General features: G+C 51.9%; 1 protein-coding gene and 1 long non-coding RNA gene across 5 annotated transcripts in view; both read left to right on the top strand.

Moving 5' to 3' along the window:
- TRAPPC9 (trafficking protein particle complex 9) overlaps positions 1-16,874 on the top strand; it is a 701,893-nt gene that overhangs the window by 580,796 nt on the left and 104,223 nt on the right. The window lies entirely within an intron of this gene.
- Positions 7,014-11,064, top strand: LOC116529172. Its single transcript, XR_004259419.1, has 2 exons — positions 7,014-10,408; positions 10,499-11,064. It is a non-coding gene; the product is annotated as an uncharacterized LOC116529172 (long non-coding RNA).

Below are 16,874 nucleotides of genomic sequence, written 5' to 3'. Positions count from 1 at the left end.
TCTGCCTAGCAAAGGCACTGATAGTATCAGTCAGACAGACAAGTAGTGCTTTGCCGATCTTGCGTCCCGGGCTCGTTGGGGAATGGAATGATAAAAACACGTGGACCCAAAGCTTCATCTTTCCCCTGCCCAGGGAGGTGACCCTTTCACCCTTGCTCTACCTGGGAGCCCCCCGGCTCTCGGTGAAGAGACCTGGTTTGTGGCAGGCAGGGGCTGGGGAGTCACTGTGTCACCACGTTTTCCCATAAGGAGACCAAGGCTCAGAGACTTGTCTGTTCAAAATCACGCAATTTGTGGGTTCCATAGCACCCCAAAGCACATCCCCTCTCCTGTGGCCTAGAATGGGCAGAAGCAGCACAGAGCACAAACGGTACCCAGTTCTTCCAGCCAGCACATGCCACCTGACAGAGAGTACAGAAGGGCTGCCGTGGGAAGGTTCCAGAAAGCCGGCAGCTGCCAGCCTGTGAGATGCCTGTTCCACCAGCAGCCACAGCTCCCAGGCCCTCCTGGCTGCAGTGTTTATGACTGTAGCCTGGTAAGGAGCAGCTCTTTCCAGGTGGCCAAGGTGAGGGTGCAGAGCTCACGGCCTGGAGGTGTGCAGGGCTGGGAGGCCCTTCATTGGGAACCTGCCTTAGGCCCGAGGAGCCGGGAGAGAGGCCATCGCCCACTGAGGGCCCACAGATGGTGACAGGCATTGGTCTGTGCTTAGTGAGGGACTCACTTATTTGCTGACCACAGACCATGGAACCAGGTCTGGGCCAGGAACTGCGGTGCAGGAGGGATGAGCTGGGGGGAGGTGCTGAAGGAAGTGTGGAAGAAGCCAGATTTGGGCTTCAGACAGCCCTGAGCTCCAGGCCTGGTTTGCCGGATGACCCGAGCATGTGGTGAGAACGGTCGGAGCCTCTCCCAGCTGGAGGCTGGGGATCCTGCGACACTCAGGGGAGGCACAGATCCTGGCACTGGGGAGACTGTCTCAGAAACAGCCATTCATTCACCAAATGATCGTACACGTAGCACAGAATTAGCTGGGAGACCGAAACCAGGGCCAGTCCGGGGGGGCCGCGGTGGTCTGGTCCTCATGCTGCTCCCATTTGCCATGGTTGAGGTGGGACAGTGCAGTGTGGCCTGGGCCTGGTGTGAGCTTTGCCATAGGAAGAGCAGATTTCCCACCTGACGGGCTGCATTTCTTTGTGAGTAGGAAGTGAGGTCATCTGATGGGACTGGGGAGGTGGCGCCAGTGGATGCTGGGGTTTGAGGATTGTGGGAGAGCTTATGCACAGTGCAGGGCACTGAGAGCTTGGCCTGCAGTCAGGACTCATTCAGTGTTCGCTGAAGTAACGGGAGGAAGGCATAGGACCGAGGAAAGGCGGACTCTGTTTTAAGAAGGATTCGATAGGCAAAGAGGTGTGAAGAGGTCCCGGCATGAGCAGAGCCTGCCGCTGAGTGCTGTGCCTGACAGACGGGAGGTTCTTGGTCAACACATCCTCAGAGAACTGCTCAGGACTGTGGCGCGGGCAGGAGCCGGGCAGGCAAGGTGGGTGCCTGGAACAGGAGAAAGCCTCGCTGTCTGGAGGTCAGTGAACTCCCACATGGCTGTGTTCCATCCTTGCCTCCTTTCCCAGTTTCACTTCTCCCCCAGACCTAAGCTGATCTTGGGGATACTGGTAGGACTGTTCAGGTCTGGTCCTGGGGGAGCCCACAACCCGTTGACCTGGTCGGCCTACACACAGCTGGGGATGTTGAGTGGGCTATCCACAGGCACATATGGTTCCAAAGTGTAGACAGAGGTCACATTGAAACCGAGGGGTTCCAGGTGATCACACGGCCAGAGGAGCAAGCAGAGTTGCCCACAGAGAGGGTATGAGGCGTACAGGGGTCCCCAGGGAGTCCCCGTGTGGGTATGCACAGAGCAGGGAGGAGTTGTGGGAGGGAAGGGGCCTGGGAAGGAGGGAAAGTGGATTTGGAAGGGGAGGACTCTGGGCAGAGAGACCTGAGTGACCGCTCCCTGTAGAGGTCAGACAGTGAGTCCTGAAGTCCATGGTAACCCCTGCTGGCGTCTGCTCCCTGCCCCTCTCAGCAGGCATGGCTGAACACCCGGTGCTCCCAGCGTGGCCCTGCCTTTCTCTGCTGCCGCTGCTTTTTCCAATGGAGGATGGTCACTCACGTGGTTGCTTTCTTACCTTGACTAAAATCATATTGAGGTTAGGCCCCACTCATTGCTGGTGTCCCCAGCCCCTCACAGCATGTCTCATGGGGTGATGGACATAGACTGGCATAGCCTATCATTTCTGAATCAGAAACCAGGGCTCAGGATCTGCCCCAGGGTCTCGGTGCTTCAGGGCTTAACAGGTGGCCTGAGCTCGGCGAGTCCATCCCTGCAGTCGTGGAGGCTTCTGGACCATCACGACGGTTGGAATGGGGCAGCTGGAGGTAACTGGAGCTCAGAGGTCACCATAAATGTTGAGAAATGCAAGAGTGACAGGCAGTAGGGAAGGAAGAGTCACCTTGATTGGAATTCTCTTCCATTCTAAGGTTTTGGCATGGAGATGGGCTCAAATTTCTTTGCTGAGCTTTGATTTTGAGAAACCTCCATGTTTCATCCCGGACTTGTTTTCCCAGTCCATGCTGGTCTCTTGTGTGGATGCAGCTCAGAACAGCCGATCTCACGAAGCAGAGAGGCCTATGGGGAGCACACAGACCCAGCAGAATGTCTTGCACAGGAGTGGCTGGCGGCTCCCTGCAGTGGTTCCCCACCTCCACCCCTTGGAGCCCTGTGACAGCCCCGGTTGTACCAGGTTCTGAGAGCCTTGGCGTCTGTGGGGTCATACCTGGCTGGTCTTCACTGGGCTCGCTCTGCTTTTTGAAGATGATGTGGGCTTTTCTCTAGAGTACGGATACCTGGTTAATGCTCACTCACAGCCATGGGTGGCTTGGGAGGATCACTTATTCCATTGTTTATTCACTGCACAAGCATCTGTCCAGCTACTGGATATACGTGACACTGTGCTGATACTGGAGATGCAGAGATAAAAGATGATTTGTCCTCAGAAAGCTCGCATTGCAGTGAGCAAGTGTTTGAACCAAGAGTCGATGTAGGAGTCATCCCCAAATTGTATAAAATCGTACACATTTTATGAATGTGAGTTCATTTTTCTGGGAATAGGGTCCATAGTTTTCATCCTATTCTCAAGGGGTCTGTGGCCCCAGAGGGGCTGGACTTGCTTTAGTTAAAGAATTAGCATAGTGGTTCCCTTCCCTCTCCCTTCATGGTTCCTTCAAGGAACTGGCTGCCGACCTCCAGCCCTGGTTGCTGGGCACAGAACTCCCTTTATGATGCCCAGAGCACACTGAAGCTCTTCCCGTGTACACACCTCTCTTCTTGGTGCACCCCACATCCTCTGGGCGCCAGGGCCCGGTTCAGCTCTTATATGTCCCCAGTTTCTCTCTGGCCACATGGGGCAGATCTGACATCAGGAGCCATTCTGTGTGTGCAGGCTGTGTGTCTGTAGTGCGGTGGTGGGCAGAGCAGCCATTGGTCATTCTCTTTATTGGAATGGAGAAAGTGTCATGATGTCATCAGGGAGAAGCGTTAATTTTCCTTCTTTCTGAAGCTGTGGCATGTTACTGTCCAGATGCCTTTTCTATTTCTGGAAGCATGAACTTTATTATGCAGAAATTGAGCTTTGCTTAGTAAGCAATATAAGTTCTGCTTTAACTAAATGTCTCTGTGGGTCATTAGGACAGTGAGCAGTCGTGATTGCTACATCCAAAAATGGAAATGCAGGCTGGGCTTGGTGATCAGGAAAGGAGCTGGCCTGAAAACTCCTGGGTACTGCGAGCCAGGAATCCAGGAACAGAGAGACCCCTCAGGTCACACGGTCACTCAGGGCACGTGGGCATTGGATGCAGGCAGCTCCATGCATGCCAGTGACTCCTCCTGGACTCTGACTCAGGCCAGAAACCTGGGGGCTGGAGGGGTAACCCTGGAGAAGCAGAATCCCTCAGCTTGGCCTACACACCGCGCCTATGGCATTGAGGACAGGGAGTGCTATAAGCACAGTGTCTGCTGGGGGAACGGAGGGAGGACCCATGGAAGAAGTGACATCTCAGAGATGTCTGAAATTCAGGGCACAATTTCACCCACACAAGTAGAGGAGGCCACTTCTAGATGGAGACACTCAGGAACGAGCAAACTCTTGTGGAGGGGCCCCCACCTGTGCCCTGTCTCCCCTCCAGCACTGATCTCCCACCCACCCAGCCACCAGCTCTACTGGGGCCTTCCCCGCTGTCCACACACGCCCAACAGTAGAGTGCAGGGAAGATGTGAGTCAGTTGCTAAGTCAACTAAAAATCCTGGGGAAGATGCAGTGTTTCTCGAGATTGATAACAATGGCATGGAAGAGCTGCTGCTGGACCCCTACCCTGAGCAGTGGAGGAGCCACTCCCAGCTGAGGGTGTGTGAGGAGGCTGCCTGGGTCTCAGCAGCCCGGCGGAGGCCTTGGGGCGGCACTGCAGGCATCCTGCAAAGATGCGCAACGTCTTTGTGATGATGGAAGGCGGGTGCAAAGGAAGCACTCCATACTGTGCTGTCACACACGTTTGTCAGAAAAGTACAGGAAAAAGCAGCCAAAACTTGATTCTTTTCTTTTTCTTTTTTTAACCTGAAATTTTTTTTTTTTTTTTGAGATGGTGTCTTGCTGTGTCTCCCAGGCTGACGTACAGTGGCGCTATCTCAACTCCCTGCAACCTCTGCCTCCCAGGTTCAAGTGATTCTCCTGAAGTAGCTGGGACTACACGCGCGTGCCACCACGCCCGGCTAATTTTTTGTATTTTTAGTAGAGACAGGTTTTCACTATGTTGGTCAGGCTGATCTCAAACTATTGACCTTGTGATCTGTCCGCCTCGACCTCCCAAAGTGCTGGGATTACAGGCGTGAGCCACTGCACCCAGCCGGTAACCTGAATTTTACTAAGTACAACCTCTAATAAACGTGTTTTCATAATGTTTTTAGATTTCATTTTTCAGGGCAAAGCCCCAGTCACATCTTATTTGCCATGACACTTTGGCCCCACTTCTGAGAGGATTAGAGCAGCCTTTTTGGAAGCAGTTCTCCCAGATGGTGAAGCGTCTTTTCCCTTCTTTTCTACTGCCAGATGTTTATCCACGGTGGACAGGTGGGAAGGCCCTGATGTCGAGCTGATGGCTTGATGGGTGGGAGACCGGGGCTAGAGATGGGGACAGCTGCCTCTTCAGTGACCTGTCAATAACCGCTGAAGGCAGCAGGGTCCTTGGCCAGGCTGCCTGGGTCTGTTGCACCTTTTTTGGGGCTGGTTGCTCTCTCCACCGCTTGCAGGCTGTGTGTGCAGCTGTTGGCAGGCAGCCCAGGGCACCCAGCCTCGTGCTTCCAGGTGGGGAAGTTGCTTTACAAACAGCAGGCTGCCCAGGCAAGGAGGAGGCAGAGAGTGGTCAGACAGCCCGTGCTCAGCTCCGGACTCTCAGAGAGCACCACTCAGAGCTCCTGTGGCTGCTCCAGCTGTTGTGAGGTTGCTCGGCGGCCACCATGCCTTCCGCAGCCAGTGAGCAGAGGTGTGTGTGTGCCCGAGCCACTCCACGTTCCTGCGCTGAGCAGCATCAGGTTCACAGCAGCAGCTAAGAGAATACTTGAATGAAACATGACAGACAACGTTAGAATGAATGAGGGGGTAGACGAATGTTTGAATGAATGAGCACATTCTCCTTCCACCTCACTGGTTTTGCCTGTACTTTTCCTCCATCCCCTCCCTTTCCCTCAGTCACTTGCTGTTCTGCAGGTGCTGGGTTTTGACATGGGAAGAAATTAACACCGAAAGCAAGCCTGTCCTGTTTACAAAGGGAGTTAGTGCTCACAGCGCAGCTAATGCCATTGCTCTTGAGAAAATTCACAAATACATTTGCACACCACCCCCGCCACCATCCAGCTGCTGTGCTGTTGACCTGTGTTACCCATGAGTTCAGCGGAACCTGGGAGAAGACTGGCCCACGCCTCTCTCCTGCCAGACTTGGGCTGCAGTGAGGAGCTGGTGGATTCACTTCCCAAAGCCCAGTCTCCCAGCCTCCTGGCCCCAGAGGTGGAGGACAGTAGAGGAAGAGCAGCAGTAGCAGGGCTGTCTGAGGTCTTGCTTCCTGGGGAGCAGAGATGGCTTCGGGAAAAAGGCCCCAAACTGAGTTGACCCTGGCCATGAAGTGGGTGCAGGAAGAGGTGGCCAAAGACTGGAAGAGGTGTGCTGAAATTCAGTCCTGACCTGCAGCCCCTCCCCCACAGGCCTCGCCTCCAGATCCCCACACCTGCAGCCCCTGTGGTGTCTGTGTGCCCCACCCCTACAGGCCTCCCCTCCAGATCCCCACACCTGCAGCCCCTATGGTGCCTGTGTGCCCTTCCCTTACAGGCCTACCCTTCAGATCCCCACACCTAAGGGGCCCTGGCTGTGAGCAGGGCACAGAGGGAAAGAAGCCCAGTGCAGTGGCCGAGTTTGTGCTCAGTGTCCCTGGCTGCATGCATTGCCTCAGGCACCCTCCCACAGAGCCCATGAAGCTGGAGAGCATCATTTTCATTTTACTGATGAAGGCCCTGAGACTCAGAGCAGGGGAACTTGCTCAAGATCAGACCAGATAGAGAAGATCAAGAATTTGAACCCAGTTTTTGGAAACAAATGCTTGGTGCCACAAAGAAGAATCAGCACTGAAACAAAGGATGTCTCAGCAAGGCAATTTTACTTTCTGCAGAAAGGGTACTACTTGCCAGCAGTCTTGCCACAAGAGTACAATGAACAAAGGAAAAGCAGGCATATTTATTCCTTATGCACTGGGTCCTTACTGCTATGTCTGATCTCCATTGGTTGGAGCCAGACCTCCTGACAATGTAAACTGAACCCAGTTGGCTAACAACTTAAAACTTTTCCAAATAAGTAAAGGCAATGAAGAACAAAGGAAAAGAGGAACTTGCTTGAGAAAGAACTTAGAAAAGTAATAACATTTCCAAATAATGAAGAGTCATAGTCTGCGAGCTAGGACATGCCTGTGAGCATGTCCAGCACAAATATCTTGGTTAAAGTACAAGGACATAGAATGTACTTCTTTCCTTATGTCTTGCAGCTACATAGGATAGAGCTTAACAAAGAATTATTGGCAAAAAGCAAGAAGGCTTTGAAGAAAGTTAGCCTTTGAAAGAAACTATTATTTCTAACATTTATTGTTATTCTTTAACAAGAAGGGAAACTTTGAAGAGGGACTTTTTACTTTCCACACCAATTCTATCTGTCTCAATGTGCAAATGCTTTTTACCAGGCCTCACTGCCTCCCAGTTCTGTGGGGGACCCAGGCCTGCTGTTACGGATGAAACAAGAGGCATATGGCTTGGCCTGTGCCTCAAGCATTGCCAGTCTTACCAGCTTTATAAACCATGCGTCAAGTGGTGTCTTCACAAGGGCAGCCCTGAGGCGCTGGGGTCGAGCGGGCTTGCAGCAAAAGACAGCACCTTCCCCATGCAGCTCCTGGACACCCTTCCAACTTGGTAGGGCTTTTCGTTAGAGGTTCCCAGAGGGAGTTGCCAAGGGCTGGGCTGGCTGCACAAGACTCCCCCAAAGAGCTTAAACAGGGGACTTCCCACCCCATCACCTTCCAGGCAATCTTACCTAGGTCAGGAGCGGAGCCAAAATCGCATATTGTGTCAGCACTTGCACAGCTGTGGTGAGCTGCCTGGAAATTTCTGCTTTTCATCCTCTTGGGTCTCCATGTGGACCTGCCATGATGATGATGCCATTTGAAAGCATTGAATCTGAAGCTCAGAGAAGGAAGAGACTTGGCGAGGCACCTCTGCCTGCCAGAGCCACAGAGCTGAGTTCCGGGCACTGCCCCATCTGTAGGGCTGCGTGGGATTCTCAATGGAAGATCTGGAGAGCCTGGGCCTGCTCACCTGATTACCGAGGAAAACAAACATTTAGCTGCTGCCTGTTTACTTCCCATACCTATTTGGGTTTGATAGTCTCAGATGCAGAGTCTTTGGGCCTGTTTTGTTTATTTATCTGTCTTTTGATCTGCAGCCCAGCTCTGGGTTACAAGGAAACCAGGTAGGCCCAATTAGCTTTCAGGGATGTTTGCAGAGGAGGCAGCATCTCCTGCCTCTCAGAGATGTGAACAAATAATGGTTTAATAATTGACACGTCTGTGCCTTAGGAGACCATGCCAGCTTCGAATGAAGATGATTGATCAGAAGGGAAGGAACCAGAAAGCCCATGCCAAGCTCGGGACCCCATCGGCCCTCGCTCCCAGCCAGGAAGGGGGTAGCCAGGCTGGGGTGATTTTAGGGGGCATGAACAGGCCAGTGTGCTTCCCGGGCAGGTCCTAGGGAGACCAGCACTGGCCTCTGTGCTCGCTTGACACCCTCTTTGCTGAGCTCTTTTGAGAACCTGCCACTGCCAAGTCCTCGGACACTGCTGAGGATAGCTATGAGCAAGGCTTCTGTGAGATTTGACCACAAGAAAGAAAGCAGAGAGGAGAGGATGAGAGCCACATTTACTAGGATGTTACCCATGCAGGTGTGATGCTGAGCGTAGTTACACCCCTGCTATTCTTACCAGCTCAGAGATGTTAAGCTTCTTCCCTGGAGCCACACAGCTAGAAGTGGAGGAGCCAGGATTTGAATCTAGGTGGTTGATGGGCTGCCCTTACTGAGGACATCCTGTGTGCTGGGCCCTGTGCTGAGTGCCCTAGGTGTCACCTCCCTGACCCCAGGGCACAGGTATGGACACCAAGGGCTTGGCCAGTGCCAGGCTTCCAGGGCTGGCGAGTGGCAGAGTGAGGCCTGCCCCAGCATGGGCTCTTGCCTCTTTCCTGTACTAAAAGTGTCACTCATGGTAGCGTCTGTGAGCTGAGGCTCCCAGGAACTAGCCAGCCCTGTCGATTCTGACGCAAAGAGAATGAGCTGACTTCAATTCTGATGTTCCAGAGTCACATAGAGGGTGGAAAACATTCCCGAGGAGGAACTCGACCTGCAGAGGTTTCTGAACCCAGAAAGTCTCGCAAACCCCTCCCAGGGTCCGATAATCAGAGAGTGATGAGTTTTCTCCTGTAGAACGTTGAAGACAAAACATGGTCAGATGTGTTCATTGTCCTGGCTTTATTGTTTTGTTTGGATGACCCTTTGAGTGAGACCATTTGCCTTGAGAATTAAAACAAAATTAAACAATAAATAATATTTTTGTATAATGTAGTATTATATACATATGGTATATGCATGTATGTGATAACCACACATAGGTAGTAAATATAAAATATTAAATGCTTGTTTATTTGTTTGTAATTAGAAAGCCCAAAACTGAAATAAGATCCCTTTGCATCCTCTGTATAGATGCCCCACCTTGGCCCTCAGGCCCTTGTTCATCAAGGGGTCCCTGCCGCAGCTCTACCCTGGGTGCGCAGAGTGAGCATGGGATGCTCTCATTGTTCCACTGCCCCCCGGCTGCCCCGACCCCGCCCCTTCCCATCACTGGCCTAGGAATTGGAGGCATTGCCTCCTGATGCAAAGGCCTCCTGTTTTTTGGAGCTTAGGCCTGCATCCCACCCTGCAGGAGGTGGTGGCTGAAGCCCTGGGTTGCTCCCTGCGTAGCCCTTGCATTGATTACTTCCTTCTTTTGTTCATTCCTTCAGCAAGCATTTCCTGAATACCTGCCTTGTGCTAGGTGCAGGTGATCCAGGATGAACAGAGTTCTGTCCCTTTCTTCCCAGTCCCTTCCACCTGTGCGGCAGATTCTCTTTGGTGAATAAGATAGGGGAGTCACAGGTTCTATGGGCACAGGGATAGAGTTTCTGGCTGTTTCCTAAAAAGGAGAAGAGATTTGGAAAACACTTCTGATCGCTTGGCCTCCCCTCCTCCTTTTCTCATGAGGGCCCAGACTGCAAACGGGAAACTGGTTGTCGTGTCTCCAGAAGGGCAGGCGTCCTGCACATTGCGCCTGCCACAGGCCTGTGCTACAGGAGCCGAGCTTGGGAAAGCTGGCCAGAACCGTCTGGAGCAGGGAAAGCCTGGTTGACAGAGGCCTTTCCAGAATTCAGCATGGAGCGTCCCTGTGCTGACAAGACAGGAGTGGCTTAATGCCAGGCACCAGTGTCACCATGCAACACTTCATGGGAAGCCTAGACTCACTGTTACGGGAAGGAAGAGCCCAAGAACCTTTGTAATGATGAACAACAGCTTATGGCCTGGTCAGCAGCTGACCCAGATGCTCAGAAGGGGAGCAGGCAAGAACTCAAGATGCCAGCTTGCTCTGCCTACCTCCGAGAGACTGCAGTTCCCTCTCCCCAAGGGCTGCCCATATTTTGAAAGATGATATCCCACCATGTTCAATAAAGGATGATGAACTTATCTTTTCATGTCATCAATCAGAAACATACATCTGTCAACCAGAGCTCCTGGCTAGCCCAAGGTAACTGGTGTAACCTCATGGAATGGAGATCATTCCAGCCCAGAGGGAGAAAATGGAATGTTTTCTTTGGTTTGTGCTGCCCAATGGAAGATAAACATATGATTTCCAACTGACTGTCTGAAATATTGAGATCATTACCACTAATACTATTACTGCCTTTGGGAGCCCAAGTAGAAATAATCAGTCTTACTCTTCTCTGTCATTTTATACATTTTGAAACTGTCCACAAGAAGGAAGTCCATTAGTGGCAGAACCAGGACCAGGGAGGAGAACAGATCCTGTCAGAGCACCCACTGTGTGACTTACACTCTGTGAGGAGCCTCCCGTCCCGTGGGGGAGGTGGGTGTCAACCCATGAGTTCATGATCCAGTACCAGAAATAAAATGGGCACACACCAGGGCTCAGGAGTGTGGAAGAGGGAGAGGTTAGATCTCAGAGACCGTATTAGTCCATTTTCATGCTGTTGATAAAGACATTCCTGAGATTGGGCATGTCTTTAAAAAACAAAGAGGTTGAGTTGGACTTACAGTTCCACGTGGCTGGGGAGGCCCCACAATCATAGTGGGAGGCAAGGAAGGGCAAGTCATGTCTTAACGTGGATGGCGGCAAGCAAAGAAAGAGCTTTGCAGGAAAACTCCCCCTTTATAATCATCAGATCTTGTGAGGCTTATCATGAGAACAGCACAGGAAAGACCTGCCCCCATGATTCAATTACCTGCCATGGGGTCTCTCCCACAACACATGGGAATTCAGGATGAGATTTGGGTGAGAACACAGCCAAACCGTATCCGAGACATCCTCCATTCCCCGGCAGACCTTCCAGGAGTGTCTGTGGGTGCACAGCCCACCCATTCACCAAATCCAGTGTCCTCCTCCACCTGCCCCTCACAGGGCCCACCCAGGTCCCTCAGGGAGACTGTGTGCAACTGGATTACTTTGGAAATCTGCGGGTGCCCGCTCAGACACCTCTAAAATGTTAATAACAAAAGTACTGTCTGCAGCCATACATACGCTCCAAAGATCTTCAGATATAAACATTTGCCCTGAGTCCATGGGACATCCTTCCCAGCTCATTTCCCTTTTGAACGTTGGGTATGGTTTTCCGGCACTTTGCAAGATTCCCAGGCCATGTTCTTGTGTCAGTGGTACCCCTCTTGCTCTGCCTCCTCTGGAGACCAGAGCTCGGGGACCTGCTCTGATGGATGATTTGACCGTTCATCCTGTTTGAAATGGGTCCCAGGTGGAAAGCAGGCCCGGTCCCATGCCTTCCCGGACACACCACGGTCCAACCACCATCCTGCTCTCACTCCCACACAGCTCCTGGAGTCAAGGTGGAGGAGCAGTTGATGGCATCTGTGCTCGGCATCTATCTTCTGCGTTGCTCTGGGCCTGAGCTCCTGAATTCTGGTTGAAAGTAGCTTGGTGACACGGGGAGAGCGTGTGCTCTGGAATGACACTGGTTTGAATCTGGTCAAGTTCAAGAAAGTGTGCTGTTCCCTGACCCTGACATAGATGCTTTCCCCGGCTCCCACAGTACTTTGTTCATGCCTCCCCGCAGAGGTTCATACTGCTCTCTCTGATCACATTGGTATACAGGAGTTCCTCTGTTCACTGACAGGTTAGGCTCTGACAGTAACAGTGTATAAGGAACCCATGACATCAGTGGTGTCTTGGGAGCTGAGCCGATGTGCATTTCCTCTCTTTTAGACAGGGTTCTTGTGAGCACGGAGAATGTCTCACTCATCTTGGTCCTCCCGTATCTGGAACGCTTCTTGGCATGTGGTAGGACTTCATTCAGTGATCGTTGGAGAGGCGGATGGGGGCTGGATAGGTGGGAAGATGAGTTGATGGCTAGATGGGTCAGTGGTTGGATGGCTCGGTACGTAATTAGGTGGAGGGATGAAGAGTGGATTAGTAGACAGTTGGATGGTGAAAGGACAAAGGTGTGGACAGCTGATGAGTGGGTAGGTGGCCATAGACATTTGTAGATGGATAGATGGATGATTTGATTGTTCAACTCACTGACATAGAAAAAAGTTTTCCTTCTGTGACTTATATCCCTACAAATGGCTTATTATATGGCCTAGTGGTTTTCAGCTGCATCGGCATGTATATTAGTGTTTCACTCTTCCTTTAACACTTATGATGACTTCTGATTACAGTGTTGTCACAGGTAGCCAGTTTCTCCCAGGACAAGGCAGTGCTGGGATTGCATTGGCAAGGGAGCCACGGAGAGCCCCTGCCCTATGAGGGGCACTGGCACTTTGGGCTATCTGGAAAGAACACTGAACTTTGGGAGTCAGCAGCCCTGGTTTCTAGTGTTGGCTCTGCCCCTGCTTATCATGAGAAGCAGCCATCTGAAGGATTGAGCACTGAGTGATGTCATGCACGTAAAATAATTACCACTGTGATCAGCCCATGGTAGACATTCAAAACTTCTAATTTCAACCTCATTCTTCCGAGCCTCTTCTCAGTCCCTTATACCCGTTTGTAATATGTATGAGGTGAAAATACATATGCCAGAGCAACGTCACGATGGTCTGTTCCCCGGGGAGGACTGAGAAGGGGCTCAGAGCTCCAAGCAGCTGGGCAGAGACACAGGGTTGGGCTTAAGTGTTATTAGGAGCTAACACAGGAATTGAGAGGCAGAGCAAAGAGCCCCCGGGAGGTCTGTTCACTGGTGGGCAAGGAGGATGAAAGCTTTCAGGTCCTCAGACCTTTCCAGGCCCTCTCTTGGATAGGAGCAGCCTCAGGCCTCCTCCAGGTCCGCAGTCGCAGGTGCTGAGCCAGGTTGAAGTGAGGTTTGCTCCAGAGCTGGCTCTGTGGGCAGACAGACTCCACTGTGGGGAAGCGGCTTCACCTCCTGACATCTCCCCCTCTGTAAAATGAGCACATGAATGTCCAGAATTCAAGAATTTAGTGAGGCAGAGGGCAGAGAGCACTGAGCAGACTTCCTAGTGTGGACATGCTTAGAAACGTTCACGCTCATGACGGTATTATCACAATGGTGTTCACACACCATATGGCGCAGTCTTGAATATTACACCAAATGCTCTAATATGGAACCTGAAATATCTGATCTGTGTAATAGTGTAATATAATACATTTACATTATGAAATTATAGTTACTCTGTAGTTTCCTTAAGGCATTCTTGTGGCTAGAATGAGGTACATAATGAAAATGCAGAGCCAGAAGGAGAGGAGAGGGAGCAGCTACCGTATTCTGCTATTAATGCTATTACCTATTAACCAAAGCCCACGCTGCTTTGGTATGTGGCACGCAGCGGAATTTCCCACAGTGGTGGCCTTGGCCGCTGCTGGCCCTTGAACAGAACACAGGGACAGCCCCAGTGGCAAACAATGGCAGATGCTTGGTGTCAGCAGGGAGCCTCTCCTGGTAGCAACAAAGCAGTGTCTTAATGGCCCAACCTACTTCGTCCATTTCCCATTCACTCTGTTTCTGGCTATGGCCCTCTAACGGGGCTTCTGGAGGTCTCAGGAGAGCTTTTCTCCGGGTATCCTAGACAAAGGCTGGAAGAACGCGATTTGGGAACAGCTTTGCCTGAGGAATGGCTGGTGATTCGTCATTCAGGGTCCGAGGGGACGCAGCACTCTCATTTGAGTCAGGGGCCAGCGGGCACCTCAGGCAAAAAGAGGGGCTGGGAAGTAACCCACATGGAGTATCATGAATGGACCAAGCAAAAGCTTTTCGAGATGATTCCGTCCAACTTCGGATGTCTGCAAAACACTGCATTCTGAACAGATCTGTCTCTAGCCTCATACGGCACGGTCAGGCTAGACAGCACACCTGCTGTGGGCTTTGGGATGTGAAGCAGCAGCATCTAGAGTGGGGGAAGCAAATGCTGAGCCGAGGGAAGACTGCCTACGGGGAGAAGAAAGACAACAAGTGCTCGTCAGGAACGCGGGCACACACCACTCCCGAGTCTTTCTTTTTAGACACTGTAATTCATCTAAGTATATAGGCTTCTATTTCGGGAGCTGGGAGATATATATACACGCACATGCATATTTATGTGGGGAGAGCTGTATCTATACATTTATATGTCTATATATAGAAGGTGATCCAACTTGAGCTATATGCACACACACAGATTTTGCACATATATATATATATCACATATATGTTTATTCCATAGATCATGTCCTAGTTCCCTAATAAACACTGGAAGCTTTCCTGTCTGGGCTGTTTATTTCAGGCAACCTCTCACCGTGTGCCATGACACTTAGAGTGTGCATGTGTGTGTGTGCACGTGTGCCTCTCATGCTTGTGTGTATTTCATCTATTTTCTGTAACCTTTAAAGAGGCAGCGTGGGCTTTGGTTAATAGTATTTTATCTGCAGTGTTTGCAGATAAAATACTGAGTGAACAAAGTGCCTCTCGTGTGTGATACACACTTGGTGCTCAGGAGCCGGTGGCTGGCTGCACAGTGGACATTTGTCTTCAGTCCTGCAGGCCTATCTAGACCTAGGCTGTCGTCTGCCTGTTCCTCCATCACCTGCTTCCCTTCTCCCTCCAATGCTTATGGAAAAAGCCCTTCAGATGGTTTGATTTGTCCAGGGAAAGAGGCTGTGGAGCTTCTGGGACAGGCCCTGCGTGGGATGGTAGGGGCTTTGGCCCAGTTCCAGCAGACCCAGTCCAGGCCCCACGTGTCCCAGGGCTGCTGCTGCTGACATGGGGCACAGGCACGGTTGCAGGGAGTGGAGGCTTTGGTGGTGGTGGTGAGCGTTTGGCCTTCGAGGGTCTTTAAATGTGTTTCTGTTGTCTCCACCCACCGTCGGGGAGGCCGGTGCTCACGCCCATGCCCAGGCCGGGCCGAGGCAGGGCTGTTGCAAGGTTTCCTCATTCAGGGGCAAGTTTCGCCTGCATTTGGGTGAGGAGTGGGAGGAGCTGGCTTCACAGCTCCCTGTGTATTTGCATGTGTCTTTCATTCTGACTGAATTAATTGCATTGATTCCATCTCTCAGCCAGGATGGAAATTGGTTCCATTTGTTTCTCACCTCACCCTTCTGGGTGTGTGTGGACGGAAGAGTGCCTCCCCTGCTCAGAACCTCTATTGGTGTTGCTATCTCCCATCAGCTGGCATTCAGCTTCGTTGGCAGAAGCCCTTGGTTTTAGAAGATGGGTGCGTTTGCTCCTCAGGAACCCTCTGATCTGCTTCTCATGGTCTTGCGCCTTCTCCCCTCCCTGTTGTCAGAGCTTTGGCCTGCCTGTGCACCCACAGTAGCTGGCATCTGGGGACCCTGCAGGGCAGGGATGGCTGCAAGCCCAGATCTCGGCACACAGTCATTTCTTAATAAATCATCGCTGAATGCATGATTGAAAGAATGAATATTTTGATTAACTGGACCAGACAGCTTCAATAGCTTGTTAATGGATTTATATAATCAATTTGCATGATCAGAGGAGTGGATTGATTTGTTGTGGTCTTGAACGCACAGCCTGCCTTACAGCCAGCCTCCTACCTGTGCTGCTCACCCCGAGTTTCCTGCATGGGCAGCGTGGGGGGCAGCCCGCTGGGCACAGCTCCAGCGCAGCAGGGATCGAATGAGGGGGGGATGGAAATGGGCCTCCTCTATGCACAGCTCCTGGATGGCCTTGCATCTGTCAGGGTTTTGAATGCATCAGTCAGCTTCCAAGGTGGCCAGCATCGTGTCTGCTGACACAGATTAACTAGAGCTCAGTTAAATGGTTGCCATTTGTTTCAGAGACAATTAACATTATATGTATGTGGGGGTGAATTTCTTTAAAAGTTATTTGTAAATATCCATCTTCGTTTTTCATCTTATTCCTGAGACAATATATTCGCTGCCTCCACCTGATTTAGGATATAATTCACCTCATCCTGCCAGAGGCAGTCTGTTTGGAGGGATGAGTCTGAGTTTCGCAGGCTGGTGCCAACTGGTGGGGCCTGGTCCTGGGCCATGGATAGGAAAACAGCAGCCCAGCCCGGCTAGTGCTCTCTGGTCCCCCTCCTTCCATGGTGCTGGCTGCTGCTGAGGGAGGTGGAACTACCAGCTGAGTTCAATCTGGGATTGACCATTGATCGCCAGCTTCTGTGGGGAGCCGCGAGCGCAGGCCGGCGTCAGTTCTTGCTGGGACTGTTCACACAGCCCCTACCATTTCCGGCACCACACCGAGCTGTCTGACCCTGGCTCCTCTTCCTGCAGCCTGTAGAGGTGTTTCTCCACATGATGAAGTTCAAGGCCCATCACAACCCGGCCAGATCGGACCGCTGGGCCTTGACCTCCGCGTGGGCACCCACCCCTTCCTCCACGTCTCCCTTTGGACCTTCCCAGTCCCCATGTCCTTCGAAGCCTTCCCTGGCACCCTGGTCCTTCCTGCTCCCTCTTCAGAGTGTCTCCTCCCCCACTGTGACCCACGGGCTGGCTTCC

Source organism: Sapajus apella, unplaced genomic scaffold, assembly GCF_009761245.1.
Source record: "Sapajus apella isolate SASKATOON/1434 unplaced genomic scaffold, GSC_monkey_1.0 scaffold3, whole genome shotgun sequence".
Lineage (NCBI taxonomy): Eukaryota > Metazoa > Chordata > Mammalia > Primates > Cebidae > Sapajus > Sapajus apella.
This window is presented reverse-complemented; position numbering and strand designations above follow the sequence as displayed.